The 20,033-nt window shown below is 48.5% G+C and overlaps 1 protein-coding gene across 10 annotated transcripts in view; it reads left to right on the top strand.

Annotated features, from left to right (window-relative positions):
• Nucleotides 1-3,631: 3,631 nt before the first annotated feature.
• DCAF1 (DDB1 and CUL4 associated factor 1) overlaps nt 3,632-20,033 on the top strand; it is a 111,295-nt gene continuing 94,893 nt past the window's right edge. For 2 of the 10 annotated variants that reach the window (XM_063703833.1, XM_031009754.3), the window contains exons 1-2: nt 9,226-9,371; nt 12,437-12,483. The gene's annotated coding sequence lies outside the window, so the exon portion shown is untranslated. Of the gene's footprint in view, nt 3,743-9,171; nt 9,372-12,436; nt 12,484-16,719; nt 16,845-20,033 lie in introns of those variants that run through there. The other 8 variants (XM_063703828.1, XM_055382522.2, XM_055382525.2 and 5 more) reach the window with 7 other exon arrangements.

Below are 20,033 nucleotides of genomic sequence, written 5' to 3'. Positions count from 1 at the left end.
AGGGAATGTCCGCTTTTCTTTGCCATGCCTTGCTAGCCACAAGGCAGAGAGCAGCCTTTGCTCTCAGCTATAATGCAGCTCCCTTTCCCTGCAACAAGGCTCACGGCACCATAGGCAGGCAACTCTGCTCTCCTGACTTGCTCTTAGAATGAGCCAAGGCCCTGATGCTTCTCATAAATTCTTTGAAACAAAAGCTCATAGAATTCAGACATGCCTGCCTTGTGGGGTGGGAAGCCCATCTTGCCCGTCTTCCCTCTGATCTGTATCTTAGGAGAAAAGAAATTGGAGAGGGCAGGTTTTATACTGCACCCTGGCTGTCCTGAGCATCTTCTGGCAGGTGAGGTTGGCAGCCCCATGAAATCAAATATACCCTGCATCCAAAAAAGGACCAGGACAATTCCAGAGGCTACAGGGATCTCGGAAGAGAGTTAGGCAAAGATGAATGTTAACTGGAGAAAGCCTCCTGTCTCCTGACTATTGGATTCAGGTACAGAGAGGTGACTGTTGTACTCCTAACTTAGAACCCATGTGGGCTTTGAGCCCCTAAGGCCTAGATGATGCTGATTTCAGAGCCTGCAAGAGAGGAACAAAGGTAGGAGCAGAGGGCCAGGTGAGAGGTGGGCTGGGGACACGCTGGTGGCTGGAAATAAGCTGAACTGGAACCAGGAATGAGTAGTTGCAGGGGAAATATTCAGAGCAGAACTCTTGAGGTGGCCACTACATGTGGCATTCTTTGTCCTGTTCCCATCTTTCATAAAGCCTGGACTTTGCAGTCACAGATTCACAGCACCTGAAAGGGTCTGGAAGCCATGCGGTACATGGTTTTTTTTTTTTTGAGACGGAGTCTCACACTGTTGCCCAGGCTGGAGTACAGTGGCTCGACCTCTGCTCACTGAAACCTCCGCCTCCCAGGTTCAAGCAATTATCCTGCCTCAGCCTCCGGAATAGCTGGAATTACAGGCACCCGCCAGCACACCCGGCCAATTTTTTTTGTATTTTTAGTAGAGAGAGGTTTCACCATATTGCCCAGGCTGGTCTTGAACTCCTGACCTTGTGATTTGCCCGCCTCGGCCTCCCAAAATGCTGGGATTACAGGCATGAGCCACCATGCTCAGCCGGCTGGTGCATGGTTTTTAAACTGCATTCCTTGTAACACTAGGAGTTTTTCTGCCACATCATGACCTGGAATCCCTTGCATCATTCCTTTTCTCTACTTAATGAAGAGGTATACAAGATTTCACTGGGACTAAAAGGACTCTGTGGTAAAATCATAATAGTAATATAATTTGAAAATCACCGATCTAGGCCAGGCACAGTGGCTCACGCCTGTAATCCCAGCACTTTGGGAGGCCGAGGTGGGTGGATCACGAGGTCAAGTTAAAGACCAGCCTGGCCAACATGGCAAAACCCCATCTCTACTAAAAATACAAAAATTAGCTGGGCATGGTGGCGTATGCCTGTAATCCCAGCTACTCGGGAGGCTGAGGCAGGAGAATCACTTGAACCGGGGAGGTGGAGGTTGCCGTGAGCCAAGATCGCACCATTGCACTCCAGCCTGGGCAACAGAGCAAGACTCTGTCTCAAAAAAAAAAAAAAAAAAAAAAAAAAGAAAGAAAGAAAGAAAGAAAGAAAATCATAGATCTAGTAAAGCCCTCCTTATGGGGGATGGATGAGGAAACTTGCCCAGGGTCACCTCTAGTCTCTTGTACCTCACACCAGGCCTGTCCCACAGGATGCCTGCTGGCTCTGTACAGCAGACAGCAGAAACCCTCAGTGGAGGCATGGCTTGAATACAAAACGGCCAAGACGTCTCCTTGGTCTGGAGGAGACACATGGTGGTGAGCAACTCTCAACAGAATTAATGACACCAAGACCCAGACCTGCAGACCCTGAGAGGCAGTGAGATGCTGTCTTAGCTTACCTGCCAAAAGTCCACAGGATTTGGTCTGTTCTTGCCTTCATGAAATGTAATGCCCTGGACAGGGATACAAGGCTCTTGGGTTCCAGGCTGCCCCTGACTTCTGAGAATAGCAGCCTTCATTTTAAGGGAGGGAGCTGGGCATAGTCATTCAGGCCTTAGACTGTGAGCCTTGAGGGCAGGGTCTGTGCTGCATTCTCCGCAGCACTGAAGACACAGGGTGCAGGGCCAGGCACAGGGCAAGGGCTCGGGAATCCTAACTTAAGACACATTTTTGTTCATTTGTTTTTCTTTTTTTTTTTTTGAGGGAGTCTCTCTCTGTCGCCCAGGCTGGAGTGCAGTGGCATGATCTTGGCTCACCGCAACCTCTGCCTCCGGGGTTCAAGCGATTCCCCTGCCTCAGCCTCCCGAGTAGCTGGGATTACAGGAGTGCCCAGCTGATTTTTTCTATTTTTAGTAGAGACGGGGTTTCACCATGTTGGCCAGGCTGGTCTTGAAATCCTGACCTCAGGTGATCTGCCCACGTCGGCCCCCCAAAGTGCTGGGATTATAGGCGTGAGCCACCCACGCCTTGCAACTTGTTTTTAAAACAAGGTTTCCATTCAGTGGCTGTCCCCATGCCCCGCTTATGAAGTGTGACCTTCCAAGGCAGTAACTGAGTTTCCACATTTTGTGGAATGACACTTTCTCCCCGGGTTGTTTTCTGTTTTCTCCCCTGAATTGCCTCTTCAGGAGGTGGGAGTCTCTACCCTCTGGAGAGAGTGGGCACTGAGCGCTCCATTTTCTTCTCTTGACACTCTTCTTCCTCTGCGTAATCCAACAGGTAGGGGTGCCCCAAGGCTACCAGGGCCACTTTTCAATGTTGCAGAATTTGGCAGAATGTGCTTGCCCAGGAAACAGGTAGAAAATGGATGGTCAGGCCAGGTGCAGTGGCTTATGCCTGTAATCCCAGCACTTTGGGAGGCCAAGGCAGGTGGATCGTTTGAGGTCAGGAGTTCGACACCAGCCTGGCCAACATGGTGAAACCCCGTCTCTACTAAAAATACAAAAATTAGCCAGGTGTGGTGGTGGGCACCCGTAATCCCAGCTACTCAGGAGGCTGAGGCATGAAAATGGCTTGAACCCGGGAGGTGCAGGTCTTAGTGAGCCAAGATCACACCACTGCACTCCAGCCTGGGCGACAAGAGTGAAACTCCATCTCAAAAAGAAAAAAAAAAAAAAAAGAAAGAAAAGAAAAAGAAAAAAGAAAAGAAACTGACTGGTCACAGAGGGATGGCACTGAGGAGAAGATCTGGTCCCTGGCTCGGGGGCCTTAACCTCCTTTTTCCATGGATGACCCAGAACATCAGTGATCAGGACCCTTATACATATTCAAAAGGGGCAAGGGTGCTCCTCCGGCCCTAGGGTCTCAACGGATGGGATAATGATCAAGGAATACAGGCTCAGGCCCCAATTGTTCTCATCTTTTGGTGATGACTGAGACATGAGAAACTGATCCCATCCTGAGTCTCCAATAACCCTCCTCACCCACTACAGCCTGAGACTGGTCCAGTGAGCCCCTCCAGACCCCACACCCCTCTCCAGAGCCTACAGGCTGCTTGTGAAGTCCCTTCTCCCCTAAAGTCATGCCCACTAGTCCCTGGTTGTCCTGGTCCCTGGTCCTGTGGGGAGGCAACCAGCTTTGTGACTTCACAAAAGGCTACCTTGTGAGAAGCCTGGACCTGCTGAAGCAGGAGCAGGGCAGAGGGGGCTCCCCTCAGGAACATCATGAGACTTTTCACACAGAGACATCGCCACCTCTAAGGGATGAAGAGCTTCCCCATGGTAAGAGCCCATGACACCCTCTACACCTAGAAACTCCCCTCTTGATGATTTTGGTTCCCAGGCCTAACTGGGTACCCCAGGCTGTATCTGGCAACATCTCCAAGAGGGATAGGCCCATGGTAGAAGTATTTACTTCGGGTGGCGTCGTGGGTCTCTGACCTTTGGATTTGTTCCATTCAACAAAGCCATTGTTCTGTAGGCCTTCTCTTTTTTTAATTAAAAAAATTATTATTAATTTTATTTTTATTATTATTATTTTTTGAGACAGAATCTCACTCTGTTGCCTAGGCTGGAGTGCAGTGGCGTGATCTCAGCTCACTGCAACCTACGCCTCCTGGGTTCAAGCAATTCTCGTGCCTCAGGCTCCTGAGTAGCTGGGATTACAGGCGTGCACCACCACACCTGGCTAATTTTTGTAATTTTTTAGTAGAGATGGGGTTTTGTCATGTTGGCCAGGCTGGTCTCGAACTCTCAACCTCAGGTGATCCACCTGCCTTGCCCCCCTAAAGTGCTGGGATTATGGCGTGAGCTACCACACCTGGCTGTAAGAATTATTTTTATTTTTATTATTTTTTATACAGATAGAGTCTCACTATGTTGCCCAGGTTGGTCTTGAACTCCTAGGCTCAATGATCCACCTGCCTCAGCCTCCCTAAGTGCTGGGATTACAGGTGTGAGCCACCGTGCCAGGCCCAGGCCTTCTTGAAATGAAATAACTGATAGAGTGGTAAACTCTTTCTGACCTGAGTCATCATGAGGGTCTGCCCCAGCAGTCTCCAGAGTACCTTCAAATGGGTCAGGCCAGAGATCCCTGAATCCTGTAGAATGGTCTATTCCCTGAATCCTGTAGAATGGTCTTTCTAAAAATCCAGGAGTGGCCAGAGCATGGTGGTTCACACCTGTCATCCCAGCACTTTGAGAGGCCAAGGTGGGTGGATCACTTGAGGTCAGGAGTTCAAGACCAGCTTGGCCAACATGGTGAAACCCCATTTCTACTAAAAATACAAAAATTAGCCAGGTGTTGTGGCGGGCACCTGTAATCCCACCTACTCAGGAGGCTGAGGCAGGAGAATTACTTGAATCCAGGATGCAGAGGTTGCAGTGAGACGAGATTGCTTCACTGCACTCCAGCCTGGGGACAGAGTGAGGCTCCATCTCAAAATAAATAAATAAATAAAAGTTCAGGGGTTGCCAGGCGCAGTGGCTCATGCCTGTAATCCCAGCATTTTGGGAGGCAGAGGCAGGCAGATCACGAGGTCAGGAGATCGAGACCATCCTGGCTAACACAGTGAAACCCCGTCTTTACTAAAAATATAAAAAATTAGCCAGGCGTGGTGGCGGGCGCCTGTAGTCCCAGCTACTCCGGAGGCTGAGGAAGGAGAATGGCCTGAACCGGGAGGCGGAGCTTGCGGTGAGCTGAGATTGTGCCACAGCACTCCAGCCTGGGCGACAGAGCCAGACTCCGTCTCAAAAAAAAAAAAATGTTCAGGGGCTTCTGAGAGCTTGCAGCCAGGCCAATACAGACTCTCTCCCCAATGTTGACTCCACTCTTCCTCCTGGAAGGATTTCCAACCCCAGGAACCTGAGGGAAAAGAGGCTAGGTATGCTTGCTTTTTAATCTCCTCTTTATCTGTGCCCACTGGTCGATGTGGGCGCTTAAGTTGTTGACTTTGTGGAGTTTGTTTCTTTCTCTGTAAAGTGAGAGTAGTGGATGTGGATGTAATCAGACATAATTACACACCCTTTGGGAAATGATGTGGCGTTCCCTCTCCTCATTTTCTGGGGGTGGGGTACAGGGGCCACCAGGCAGGAGCAGGGTAACCAGTGAATGATTGGGATTTCCTCTTTGTCCAGGCTGGTGTTCCCAAAGCCTGGTAGCCTTAAGCCTCTAATTGGTGGCTCCTGCGACACTGCTGGACACTTGCAGTAGCAGTCTTGTCTAGCCAACAGGAGAGCAGGGGTGGATATGGGACAGCTGACCTCACTTCCCAGCCCCAGGGAAGGGAATTGCTGGAGGAAGCGCAGGAGTTGTGGGGTGGCACCAGGGCGAGGATGGGCTTGTGGGAGCACCTGGGTAAGCCTAGAAGGAGGTGCTAGGAGTGAAAAACTCATAGAAGGATGGGAGCGGGAGAAGGAGGAGAATGAAGGAGAAGCTTGAAGCCTAGAGGACTTGGTGCTGTCCATCTTCCTACCCAGGGAGTGGGTGTGCTTGGAGGTGGGAGTAGGTAGAGCATGCTAATCTGTAGGCCTTGGTCCTGGGGCCAGGGCTGGGCTCTTGCCTTTTCTCTGCTGCTGGGCAGCCCCCAAAGCACTCCCCACTCTTTCAGATGGGGCTTCCTCTTTCTTGGGCACACCATGGAGCAGGGGGTGGAACAGGCAGAGCAAGGTGAGACGGAGTCCAGAGATGTCCTACCAAAGAGGTCAATAAATCTCCTCCCAATGGTGCAGGACCCATGTGCCAGAACCAAGCCAGGTGTGTGGGCCTGGATTGTCTGTAGCTTTGTGTGTGCATATGCTTAGATGTGAAAGTATTTGTTGTGAGGACTGGGTGCCTAATGCATAGTGTGCATGCTTGTATATCTGGCACATGTGGGTATCTGTGAAATATGCCACCAAGCACACTTGGAATGCGTGTGCAGTTGGGAAAGCCTGGGTGCTCCCTCTTCTTTTTCCCAGAAGTGGGAAGGAGGTGTTTGAAGGTGTCTGCAGGTGCGTGGCTATGTGCGTGTTGGGGAGGGGGAGGTGTTGGCAGGGGTAGAGGAGGCTGCAGGAGTTAAGAGTGCAGATTCCTGAGGGTGTGGCTGCTGGAGAGGCCTTGTTTGTCTCCTGCCCTGCTTCCCCTGCCTCCTAGGCCCTGGCTTCTCCAAAGCCCCTTCTTTAATGCTTCTTGCTCCCATCACCAACCCAGGGCCCCAGGCTAGGTTTGTTTTTTAAAAAAAATTAAAAAAAAAATTTTTTTTTGAGACAGAGTCTCTCTCTGTCACCCAGGCTGGAGTGCAGTGGCACAATGACAGCTCACTGCAGCCTCAATCTCCCAAGCTCAAGCAATCCTCCCACCTCAGCCTCATAAATAGCTGGGACTACAGGCATGCACCACCACGTCGGGCAAATTTTTAAGATATTTTGTAGAGACAATGGAGCAAGGGTGAGGGTGGGGGTGTCTCTCTATGTTGCCCAGGCTGGTCTTGAACTCCTGGGATCAAGAGATTCTCAGCCTCTCAAAGTGCTGGGATTACAGCCATGAGCCACAGTGCTCTGACCAGGTTGGGTTTCTGAAATGAAGCAGTGCCATCTGGTGGCAGACTGAGGCAGTGCCAGGAGCTGGTGAGCTAAGCCTTGAGCTCCCCTAAGGTCTCTGCCTCTTAGGACCCCAGCCAGCGGAGAAGTCACCACTGGGCCGGCTAGACCATAGTCAGAGGGGAGATATCCAAGGCTTAAATGCCCCATCCTCATACATTTTAGGTTCATGGCCCAGGGAAGCATGGCAGGAAAGTCACCTGAAGGAGTGCTGGAGGAATGGCATGTGGGTTCCATTCCTTGTTCTACCTCTCTGGGTCCAGATTTCTCATCTGTAAAGGTGATTAACCATATCTTCCCTGTGTGTGTGGCAGGGTAGTGAGGGTTAAATGAGAGAGTGTGGCTGGAACACTTGGCTCAGGGCCTAGCATGCTCTGAAGTTGAAAGAAATGGTACCGGCCATTACTGACAGAGGCAGAGTTCCAGAAGCACAGAGAAGGGAGCTGTGTGTTGTGGCAGGAGAAAGAAGTGAAGAAAGATGACATGTCTGTGGCGCTCCCAGCACATATTAGAGAATCTCTGCTTGGAGCAGTAGCTCCAAGTTACACATTTAAGAGAAGAAGGATGGTCCCTTTTCTGGAAAGAGGGAAATGGGATCTAGTGGGGAATGAAACCAAGGGACCCAGGATTCAGGATCCTTACTAGCTGTGGAACCTGAGCATAGCAGCAGGCTTGCTGTGTCTTGTGTTCATGTGACAGTATTGCCGTGAAGACTCATGGAGATGCACGGAGACTTGCTCAGCATTCTCAGAGATAATGAGCTGCATAAGGCCTTGAACGTTGGGTAGGATCTTGTCAGGTCGAGATTCTGCTCAACTGTGGAGTCATGTTTATCTTCTATGCCCCACAAAAGGGACTGCTGGTCAGAGTAAGGAGTCCTCTGGTTCCGCTGTTAATTGGTTGTGTGATGCTGGGCAAGTCGCTCACTCCCTCTGGGCCTCATTTTTCCCAACAACATGAAGAAATTGAATTAAGTGACCTGTGAGGTCAGTCCTGCCTTAATCTATGAGCTTTTGATTTTTCACTTCTCTGCCTCACGTATAATACCTGGCAATAAGTATCTATTGATTCTTACAGGCTAGGTCTTGAACGAAAAGACAGAGGCTGGGTGCAGTGGCTCATGCCTGTAATCCCAACACTTCGGGGGGCCGAGGCAGGAGAATCGTTTGAGCCTAGAAATTCAAGACCAACCTGGACAACACAGTGGGACTCCGTCTCTACAAAAATTCTTAAAAATTAGCCGGGTGTGGTGGTGCACACCTGTAGCCCCAGCTACTTGGGAGGCTGAGGTGAGAAGATAGCTTGAGCCCAGGAGGTTGAGGCTATAGTGAGCTGTGATCGCGCCACTGCACTCCAGCGTGGATGACAGAGCGAGACCCTGTCAAAAAAAAAAAAAAGACAGAGAAAAAAGAGGCTGGGAGAACTCAGCCCAGCAGTTTGAGACCAGCCTGGCCAACACGGCAAAACCATGTCTCTACCAAACACGCACACACAAAACAAAAACAAAAATTGGCTGGGTGTGGTGGCATGCGCCTGTAGTCTCAGCTGGAGGCTGAGGTGAGAGGACTGTTTGAGCCCGGGAGGCGGAGGTCATAGTGAGCTGAGATCGTCACTGCACTCCAGCCTGGGCAACAGAGCGCGACTCTGTCTCAAAAAAACAAAACAAAACAAACAAAAAACAACCAGTGCCTTCTGATTTAATGAGTGCTGTGATTTCTGATATGTTTATGAGAAATATTTTCTTAGATCACGGTATGTTCTAGGTAAGATGAGGCAAATGGCCAAATAAAACAGAGGCTCTTTGCGCACACAGGTCAGAACAAGACACTGAAAAGGTATCAGGCGATTACAGTACTGTCTTAGAAGGATTGGCTCCCTCACGTTTCACTTCCGCCTTCCGAAGCAGCCAATGAGTACTCAGCAGTTCGCATTTATCCAAAAAAACTACAAATCCAGAAGTCAATGCGCCAGGCGAAGAGCTCATGCGTCAATTGGGACTGGTGGGCCCGCCCCTAGACGCGGAACTTCATTTCCCAGGCGTCCCCGGGGCTCTTCGATTTTTTTTTTTTTTTTTTTTTTTTTTTCCCCCGATCGTGCAGGCGTTCTCTTCCCGCCCCTTGCTCGCGGTCCTCGCGCCAAGTAGGCGCAAGCGCGCGCGCGCGGTGCACGTAGCGCGCGAGTGACGCATAATATGTGGGCCGCTGTGGAGCCGTGGTCGCGCTGTGTGTGTGTGTGAGTGGAGAGTGAGTGCGGGACCTGAGGCTGTGTGTGTGTGAACTGTGGCCACTGGCGGGGTCGGGGGGGGGGGGCAGCGGCGGAGCCGCCTCGGACGGTGAGTGGGAAATGGAGGGAGGCGACTCTACGGGAGGGGCGCGAGGAAGCACGTCGCGCGGCTGGCCGGGCGGCAGAGTGGGCGCCGGGCTTGGGGGAGGGGCGGCACCTGCTTGGGCCGCCGGCGAGGAGGGGGCGGGCCGGTCTGCCGGGAGGCTGGGCCCGGGGCCTGACAGGACTTTTCCTCCTCCTGATTCTTGTCCCGGGGGCGGGGCCTCCACGTTCTTCCTCCACTCCCCACGAAAAGCTTCCCGAGAGTAACTCTTCCGCCCGGAGTGGGGGGGCGGGGTGTGTCCGCCCCTACCTGGAGGAGGGGCGCATTTCATTTCCCTTGTTTTCTTTTTCCTTCCAATCCTCCTAGTCTCTGTTCCGTACGGGCTTGCGGGGCTCCATCTTCCGTACTATACGGCGGGCCCCTTCCCGGACTGTGTCTCCGCCTCCAGCTCCAGTCACCTGGGCGGGCTCTCCCGTCTCTCGGCCTCGTGCCACCTCTCCCTGCACCCGCCTGGCTCTTGGACCGTGCGACGGGGGCGGAGCTTTCCGGGCGCTCCTCCCATCCCCATGAAAGAGGGAAGGGTTGGAAAGAGAGGTGTGCGGGTCCCGCAGCCTGGAGTCAAACCTCAGAGTGCCCGCGAAGCTTCCCTGGAGTCTATTTCCGGGGGTTATAGTAGTTTTCAACTGGGGTGTCAGAAGCGTTTGCTTAACAACTTCACTTCTTAGACGGTTTTCTGTCTGGCTTCCTCTTACTGCGGTGGCAGCGCTCTGGTTTTCCATTTGTTGAGGAAATAGTTTTGGAGTGTTCGTATTAGCTATTTTTGAGTCACAAATGACTCGTCCTTGGCCATGTCATGTTGGTCTTGGTTTTTCCTTACCCTGTTTTTTTGATGAAGCCTTTTAATTAGTTTACATATCTTAATTTTTTATATTAGTAGCATCTTCCTGTTCAAAATGCATTGTTAATGTACAGAATGAGAGGTTAATTGGTAATATCATCCTGCATTTTCTTTTTCCAGCTTACTGGAGTTTACCTTTAATGTTTATGTAAATGTGTATATTTAGATTTTAGGGTCTATTTAGTATTTTTCTTAATGATGTGACCATTTAGGTTTTCTATATAACATTTATTCATTACCCATTTTTGAGTGGGTATATATTTTTGGATGTTAAAGAGATAATAGAGAATTTGGGGAATGTAGGGAAATCATTTTGTGCTTAGTATCTCTTGGCGTAGTTGCTGAGTACAGCGTTTTACTGTTCTGCCTATTATACAGTTTTAAAATTTTTTATTTTTATTCATTTATTTTTTATAGAGACAGTGGTCTCAGTATGTTGCCCAGGCTGGTTTTGAACTCAAGTGATCCTCCCTGGTCAGCCTCCCGAAGTGTTGGAATTACAGACATGACCCACTACACCTGGCCTGTTTTTTTTAGATACAGGATCTTGCCCTGTAGCCTAGGCTGGAGTGCAGTGGTGTGATAACTTTTTTTTTTTTTCTTTTTTCTTTTTTTTTGAGACAGCGTCTCATTCTGTTGCCCCGGCTAGAGTGCAGTGGCGCGATCTTGGCTCACTGCAACCTCCGCCTCCCAGGTTCAAGTGATTCTCCTGCCTCAGCCTCCGGAGTAGCTGGGACTACAGGCACGCGCCACCACGCCCGGCTAATTTTTGTATTTATAGTAGAGATGGGGTTTCAGCATATTGGCCAGGCTGGTCTCGAGCTCCTGTCCTGGTGATCTGCCCACCTCGGCCTCCCAAAGTGCTGGGATTACAGACGTAAGCCACTGCGCTGGCTTTTTTTTTTTTTTGAGACAGAGTCTCACTGTGTTGCCCAGGCTGGAGTGCAGTGGCGCGATCTCAGCTCACTGCAAGCTCCGCCTCCCAGGTTCACGCCATTCTCGTGCCTCAGCCTCCCAAGTAGCTAGGATTACTGGTGCCTGCCACCACGCCCGACTAATTTTTTGTATTTTTAGTAGAGACAGGGTTTCACCGTGTTAGCCATGATGGTCTCAAGTGTCATCATAACTCATTGCAGCCTCCAACTCCTGGGCTCAAAGGAGCCTGCTGCCTCAGCCTCTTGAGTAACTAGGACTGCAGTCACAGGCTACCATGATTGGCTAATTTTTAAATATTTGTGTCGACTGTGTCTCAAAATGTTGCCCAGCTGACCTCAAGCAATCCTCCCGACTTGGCTTCCCAAAGTGCTGGGATTACAGGCTTGAGCCACTGTGCCTGTCAATTAAAAAAAAATTTTTTTTTCTTTTTTTTGAGACGGAGTCTTGCTCTGTTGCCCAGGCTGGAGTGCAGTGGTGCGATCTCGGCTCACTGCAGCCTCCACCTCCCGGGTTCAAGCGATTCTCCTGCCTCAGCCTCCCGAGTAACTGGGACTACAGGCGCGTGCCACCATGCCCAGCTAATTTTTGCATTTTTAGTAGACACGGGGTTTCACCATGTTGGTCCGGCTGGTCATGAACTCCTGATCTCGTGATCCACCGCCTCGGCCTCCCAAAGTGCTGGGATTACAGGCGTGAGCCACCGTGCCAGCCTATTTTTATTTTTTTGAGACAGTCTCCCTGTGTCACCTAGCCTGGAGTGCAGTGGTGCGATCTTTGCCCACTGTAACCTCTGCCTCCCAGGTTCAAGCGATTCTCATGCCTCAGCCTCTGGAGTAGCTGGGATTACAGGTGTGTGCCCCCACGCCTGGCTAATTTTTTTATTTTTAGTAGAGATGGGGATTTGCCGCGTTGGCCAGGCTGGTCTTGAACTTTTGGCCTCAAGTAATCCACCCACTTCAGTCTCCCAAAGTGCTAGGATTACAGGCATGAGCCATAGTGCCTGGCAAACAGTTGTTAATATTATGCCATATTTTCTCTATTTGTGTGTGTGGTATCTATATATATATATTGTGGCATCATTTGAAAATAAGTTGCAGGCCTGTCATCCCTAAATACCCTAGCAGATGCTTGTTAGGATAAGAAAATTTTACATAGGTATTTCTTGAGGCTTTATATTATCCCATCATGGGGACAATATTGTCATTTAACCCCGCACAACAACTGTTCCATCTTACAGATAAGGAAATTGAGATTTGGAGAAGTTAAATAACCAAGACTTCACAGGTATGTCAGCAGAGTTGGGATTTGAATCCTTGAAACCTTTATTCTACCTAGTACTAGCTGGTCTTGGGGACCTCTCTGAGCTAGTTTCCTCATGTGTGAAAAAGGGTAGGATGGTTGTGAAAATTCAGAATAATGTAAGTATGGTAAATTACTTAGCTCAATGTCTGTCCCATACTAGATATTCACTAATTGGTAACTATCGTGTCACCATTGGACAGACCATCATTTCTTCATAGCACTTAAAAGAACTCACTTAAGAACTTGAGTAATGCACCCTTACTGTCTTGGGCATAACAAGGTGAAGATGACTGTTTTTTTTGCTCTTGTTGTGCAAGCTGGAGTGCAGTGGCGCGATCTCGGCTCACTGCAACCTCTGTCTCCTGGGTTCAAGCGATTCTGCTGCCTCACCCTCCGGAGCAGCTGGGATTACAGGCGCGTGCCACCATGCCTGGCTAATTTTTTTTGTATTTTTAGTAGAGATGCGGTTTCACCATGTTGGCCAGGTGGTCTCGAACTCCTGACCTTGTGATCTGCTGGCCTCGGCCTCCCAAGGTGCTGGGATTACAGGCGTGAGCCACTGCGCCCGGCCTAATTTTGTATTTTTAGTAGAGACGGGGTTTCTCCATATTAGTCAGGCTGGTCTCGAACTCCCAACCTCAGGTGATCTGCCTGCCTTGGCCTCCTAAAGTGCTGAGACTACAGGTGTGAGCCACCGTGCCCGGCCTTTTTTTTTTTTCTTGAGACAAGGTCTCGCACTTTTGCTCTGGCTGGAGTACAGTGGTGCAGTTATGGCTCACTGCAGCCTCCACCTCCTAGGCTCAAGCAGTTCTCTTGCTTCAGCCTCCCCAGGTAGCCAGGAGTATAGGTTGCAGTGAGCCAAGATTGTGTCCCTGCACTCCAGCCTGGGCAGCAGAGCGAGATTCCGTCTCACAAAACAAAAAACAAACACAAAAAAATGAACATTGAAGTAGGTACTACTACTACTAATTTTTAAATTTTTTTCATAGAGGCAGGATTTCACCACGTTGTCCAGGCTGGTCTCAAACTCCTGGGCTCAAACGATCTGCCCACCTAGGTTTTCCAGAGTGCTGGGATTACAGGTGTGAGCCACCACACTCAGTTGCTGACTGCTTTCATTGATACTATGTTAATTCACATTGCTATTATTAGTTAAGTCTGTTACAAGTTTATATTTTCCGTTATTTATGTATTTAAATAATAAAGACAAGGTCTTACTGTTACCCAGGCTGGTCTCAAACCCCTGGGCTCAAGTGATCCTCCCACCTCAGCCTCCCAAAGTGCTGGGATTACAAGTGTGAGCCACCACGCCTTGCCTTTATATTTTTTATTCTTTATTATTCTTAATATTTTTTTTTGAGATGGAGTTTTGCTCTTGTCGCCCAGGCTGGAGTGCAGTGGTGCAATCTTGGCTCACTGCAACTTCTGCCTCCTGGGTTCAAGTGATTCTCCTGCCTCAGGCTCCCGAGTAGCTGGGATTGTAGGCGCCTGCCGCCATGTCCGGCTAATTTTTTGTATTTTTAGTAGAGACAGGGTTTCATCATGTTGGCCAGGCTGGTCTCGAGCTCCTGACCTCAGATGATACACCCGCATTGGCCTCCCAAAGTGCAGGGATTACAGGCGTGAGCCACCACGCCTGGCCTATTTTTTATTTTTTTAAATAATAGAGACAAGGTCTCACTAAGGTTTATATTTTCCTTGGGCAAATGGTTATTCCCAAAGTTATAATTATCTTCAGGCATAGATTAGTTGGAAGTTCTGAAAATGATACCAGAAGTATATATGTATATGTTTCTAAGTTGAACTCTAAAATTTTAGTGTTTTAGGCCAGGCATGGTGGCTCATGTCTACAATCCTAGCACTTTGGAAGGCCAAGTGGAGAGGATTGCTTGAGCCCAGCAATTTGAGACCAGCCTGGGTAACATAGTGAGACCCTGTCTCTACAAAATAATAAAAATTAAAAAATTTTAAAAATATAAAATTTTAGTGTTTTAATGCCCTTGAATTAATCTTTATTAGAGGTAGTGTTTTTTAAAAAATCATGTCTTTATGTGCTCTAGTAGGCTAACTGCTTAAGTTATCTAAGAAGCAGTCTCTTCTGGATCATTTCTTTTCTCATTAAAAAATTGTGGTAAATTTACGTAGCATAAAATTAACGACTACCCATTTTGAAGTGTACAAATCAGTGGCATTTGTAGATTCACAGTGTTGTGCAACCATTATCTCTTTCTAGTTCTAGAATATTTTTATCACCTTAAAAGGAAACCTCGGCCGGGCGCGGTGGCTCACGCCTGTAATCCCACCACTTTGGGAGGCTGAGGCGGGCGGATCACGAGGTCAGGAGATCGAGACCATCCTGGGTAACACGGTGAAACCCCGTCTCTACTACAAATACAAAAAAGTAGCCGGGCGTGGTGGCGGGCGCCTGTAGTCCCAGCTACTCAGGAGGCTGAAGCAGGAGAATGGCATGAACCCGGGAGGCGGAGCTTGCAGTGAGCCGAGATCCTGCCACTGCACTCCAGTCTCTGGGTGACAGAGTGAGACTCCATCTCAAAAAAAAAAAAAAAAAAAAAAAAAGAAACCTCATACCCATTTAGCAGTCACTGCCCATTTTCCCCTTTCCTCAAGCCCTTGGCAACTACTAGTTAGCTTTCTGTATATTGATTTACCTATTTCAATTTTTTTTTTTTTTGAGACGGAATCTCGCTCTGTCGCCCAGGCTGGAGTGCAGTGGCGCAATCTCGGCTGACTGCAACCTCCGCCTCCCAGGTTCAAGCGCTGCTTCTGCCTCAGCCTCCCGAGTAGCTGGGACTACAGGCGCATGCCACCACGCCCGGCTAATTTTTGTACTTTTAGTAGAGACGGGGGTTTCACCATGTTGGCCAGGCTGATCTCGAACTGTTGACCTCATGATCCACCCGCCTTGGCCTCCCAAAGTGCTGGGGTTACAGGTGTGAGCCACCATGCCCAGCCTTCAATGTTTTATATAAATAGAATCATATAATATGTGCCCTTTTGTGTCTGCTTTCTTATTGTTTTCAAGGTTTTTCCACATCTGTAGCATGTTACTACTTCATTCATTTCTATGACTGAATATTCCATTGTATGCATATGCCACATTTTGTTTATCTCTTCATCTGATGATGGACTTTTGGGTTGTTTCTACTTTTCGGCTATTGTGAATAATGCTACGAAGAACATTTGTGTATAAGTCTTTGTTTGAATTCCTTTTTTTTTTTCCCCTGAGATGGAGTTTTGCTCTCATTGCCCAGGCTGGAATGCAGTGGCGTAATCTCTCATTGCCCAGGCTGGAATGCAGTGGCGTAATCTTGGCTCACTTCAACCTCTGCCTTCTGAGTTCAAGCGGTTCTCCTGCCTCAGCCTCCCCAGTAGCTAGGATTACAGGCATGTGCCACCATGCCCGGTTAATTTTGTATTTTTAGTAGAGATGGGGTTTCTCCATGTTGGTCAGGCTGGTCTCAAACTCCCTACCTCAGGTCATCTGCCCGCCTCAGCCTCCCAAAGTGCTGGGATTAGAGGTGTGAGCCACCACACCCAGCCTTGTTTTCAGTTCTTTTGGGTATATATCTAGTAGTGAAATTGCTGGGTCATATAGTAATTCTACATGTGACTTAAAAAAAAACCTGCAACTTTTTGAGAGAGTCCCAAACTGTTTTTTATAACTACTATACCCTTTTACATTTCTTTTATTTATTTATTTATTTATTTTTTTTTTTGAGAGGGAGTCTCGCTCTGTCACCCAGGACGGAGTGCAGTGGCGCGATCTTGGCTCACTGCAAGCTCTACCTCTCGGGTTCACGCCATTCTCCTGCCTCAGTCTCCCGAGTAGGTGGGACTACTGGTGCCTGCCACCATGCCCGGCTAATTTTTTGTACTTTTAGTAGAGACGGGGTTTCACCATGTTAGCCAGGATGGTCTCCGTCTCCTGACCTCGTGATCCGCCTGCCTCGGCCTCCCAAAGTGCTGAGATTGCAGGCATGAGCCACCACGCCCGGGGCCACCCTTTTACATTTCTACAAGCAATATGTGTTCCAGTTTCTTCACATGCTTGCCAATGCTTATATTTTCTCATTTCTTAAACTACAGTCATGTTAGTAGGTGAGAAATGATATCTCATTATGGTTTTGATTTGCAGTTCCTAGTGACTGATGTTGAGTATCTTTCATGCGTTTCTTGGCCTTTTTTTTTGTTTTTAAGACAAAGTCTCACCCCTTTTGCCCAGGCCGGTGTGCAGTGGGGTAATCTCGGCTGACTGCAACCTCCGTCCCCTCCGAGTTCAAGTGATTCTCCTGCCTCAACCTCCCGAGTAGCTGGGATTACAGGTACCCACCACCATGCCCGGCTCTTTTTTGTATTTTTAGTAGAGATGGGGTTTCAACTTGTTGGCCATACTCGTCTCAAACTCCTGACCTCAGATGATCTGCCTAAAGTGTTGGGATTATAGGCATGAGCCACAGCACTCGGCCCATTTTCGCATATACTGTGAGGCAAAGATCCAACTTCACTGTTTTGTGGGATGATATCCAATTGTCTCAGCACTACTTTTTTTTTTTTTTGAGACGGGTCTTGCTCTGTCACCAGGCTAGAGTGCAGTGGTGCAGTCTCGGCTCACTGCAACCTCCGCCTCGCGCAGGTTCAAGCGATTCCCCTCCCTCAGCCCCCCGAGTAGCTGGGACTACCAGTGTATGCCACCACACCTGGCCAATTTCTTGTATTTTAGTAGAGATGGGGTTTCACCATGCTGGCTAGGATGTTCTTGATCTCCTGACCTCGTGATCTGCCCACCTTGGCCTCCCACAGTGCTGGGATAACAGGCGTGAGCCACTGTGCCCAGTCTCATCAGTACTTTTTTGTTTGTTTGTTTTTTGAGATGGAGTCTTGCTCTGTCGCCCAGGCTGGAGGGCAGTGGCGCTGTCTCAGCTCACTGCAACCTCCGCCTCCTGGATTCAAGCAGTTCTCCTGCCTCAGCCCCCCCGAGTAGCTGGGGTTACAGGCGTGCCACCATGCCGGGCTAATTTTTGTATTTTAGTAGAGATGGGGTTTCACCATGTTGGCCAGTCTGGTCTCGAACTCCTGCTCAAGTTATCTGCCTGTCTTGGCCTCCCAAAGTGTGGGGATTACAGGCCCACTGCGCCTGGGCAGCACTACTTATTGAAAATACTTTTTTCTATTGAATGGTCTTGGTACCCTTGTTGAAAATTGATCATAAATGTGAGTGCTTATTGCTGGATTATCAATTCTGTTGTATTTGTCTCTGTGTTGATCCTTATGTCAGTGCCATGCTGTTCCATTTACTATAGTTTTGTAGCAAGTTTTGAAATCAGAAGTGTGATTTTTTCAACTTTTTTTTTTTTTTTTTGGAGACGTAGTCTCTCTCTGTTGCCTTGCTGGAGTGCAGTGGCGCAATCTTGGCTCACTGCAGCCTCGGTCTCCTAGGTTCAAGTGGTTCTCCTGCCTTAGCTGCCCCAGTAGCTGGGATTACAGGTGCGTGCCAACACGCCCAGGTAATTTTTGTATTTTTACTGGGGATGGGGTTTCACCATATTGGCTAGAATGGTCTCAATCTCTTGACCTTGTGATCCACCTGCCTCGACCTCCCAAAGTGCTGGGATTACAGGTGTGAGCCACCGCGCCTGACCCCAACTTTGTTTTTTTTTTTTTCCAAGATTGTTGTGCCTATTCAGGTTTCCTTGCAATTACATACGAATTTTAGAATCAGCATGTCCATTTCTGCAAAAGATGTCATTGGGTTTTTTTTGTTGTTGTTGTTTTTTGAGACAGAGTCTCTCTCTGTTGCTCCCAGGCTGGAGTGCAGTGGCACGATCTCGGCTTACTGCAACCTCTGCCTCTTGGGTTCAAGTGGTTCTCTTGCCTCATTCTCCCAGATAGCCAGGATTACAGGCGTCTGCCACCATGGTCAGCTAATGTTTTGTATTTTTAGTAGAGATGGGGTTTCACCATGTTGGCCAGGCTGGTGTTGAACTCTTGAACTCAGGTGATCCACCCACCTTGGCCTCCCAAAGTGCTGGGATTACAGGCGTGAGCCACCATGCCTGGTCTGTCATTGGGATTTTGATAGCGATTGCATTTTATTTGTAGACCACGTTGGAATGTATTACCATCTTGATACTAAGCCTTCTTCTAATCCATGAACACAGAATGTCTTTTTGTTTATTTAGGCTATTTAGAATTTAGGTCATCATGAATTGACTCCAGCAATGTTTTGTAGTTTTCAGCGTACAAGTCTTGTGTTTGTGCCTTTTTTGTTGTTGTTAACACAGGGTCCCGCTATGCCTTCAATGCTAGAGTGCAGCGGTGCGATCTTGGTTCACTGCAGCCTCAACTTACTGGGCTCAGGTGATTCTCCCACCTCAGCCTACCGAGTAGCTGGGAGTACAGGTGCATACCTGGTACAGGTGCACACCATGCCTGGCTAATTTTTTGCCTTTTTTGTAAAGACTAGGTTTTGCCATGTTGCCCCAGCTGGACTTGAATTCCTGAGCTCAAGCAATCCACCCACCTTGGCCTCCTAAAGTTCTGGGATTAACAGGTGTGAGCCACCCTTCCCGGCCTTGTGCCTTTTAAATTAAATTTGTTTCTAATTATTTTATTATTTTTGGTGCTATTGTAAATGAAATTGTTCTCTTCATTTACTTTCATATTGTTTTTTGGCTAGTGTATAGCAGTACAACTGATTTTTGTGTGTTGCTCTTGTACCTTGCAACTTTGCTGAATTCATTTATTCTAATTTTTATGTGGATTCTTTAGGATTTTCTGTATACAGGATTATGTCATCTAGGAATAAAGATAGTTTTACTTCTTCCTTTTCAACTTGGATACCATCTATCTATCTATCTATCTATCTATCTATACACACACACACACATGCATACACACTTTTTTTTTTTTTTGAGACAGAGTCTTACCTGTCACCCAGGCTGGATTGCAGTGGTGCAATCTTGGCTCACAGCAACCTCTGCCTCCTGGATTCAAGCTGTTCGGCTGCCTCAGCCTCCCCCGTAGCTGGAATTACAGGTGTACACCACCATGCCCAGCTAATTTTTGTATTTTTAGTAGAGATGCGGTTTCACCATGTTGGCCAGGCTGATCTCGAACTCCTGACCTCTTGATCCACCCGCTTCGGCCTCCCAGAGTTCTGAAATTACAGGCATGAGCCACCTTGCCCAGCCTATGTTTCTTTTTCTTGCCTAATTACTCTGCCTAGGACCCTAGTAGAGTGTGGTTTTTTTTTGTTTTGTTTTTTGAGACAGAGTCTCACTCTGTTGCCCAGGCTGGACTGCAGTGGCACAATCTTGTGGCTCATTGCAACGTCTGCCTCTTCGATTCAAGCAATTCTCATGCCTCAGCCTACTGAATACCTGGGATTACAGGTGTGCCCCATTGTGCCCTGCTAATTTTGTATTTTTACTGGAGACGAGATTTCACCATGTTGGCCAGGCTGGTCTCAAACTCCTGTTCTCAAGTGATCTATCTGCCTTGGCCTCCCAAAG

This window comes from Gorilla gorilla, chromosome 2 (assembly GCF_029281585.2).
Source record: "Gorilla gorilla gorilla isolate KB3781 chromosome 2, NHGRI_mGorGor1-v2.1_pri, whole genome shotgun sequence".
NCBI lineage: Eukaryota > Metazoa > Chordata > Mammalia > Primates > Hominidae > Gorilla > Gorilla gorilla.
The sequence above is the reverse complement of the archived record's forward strand: the minus strand, read 5'-3'. Positions and strand labels throughout refer to the sequence as shown.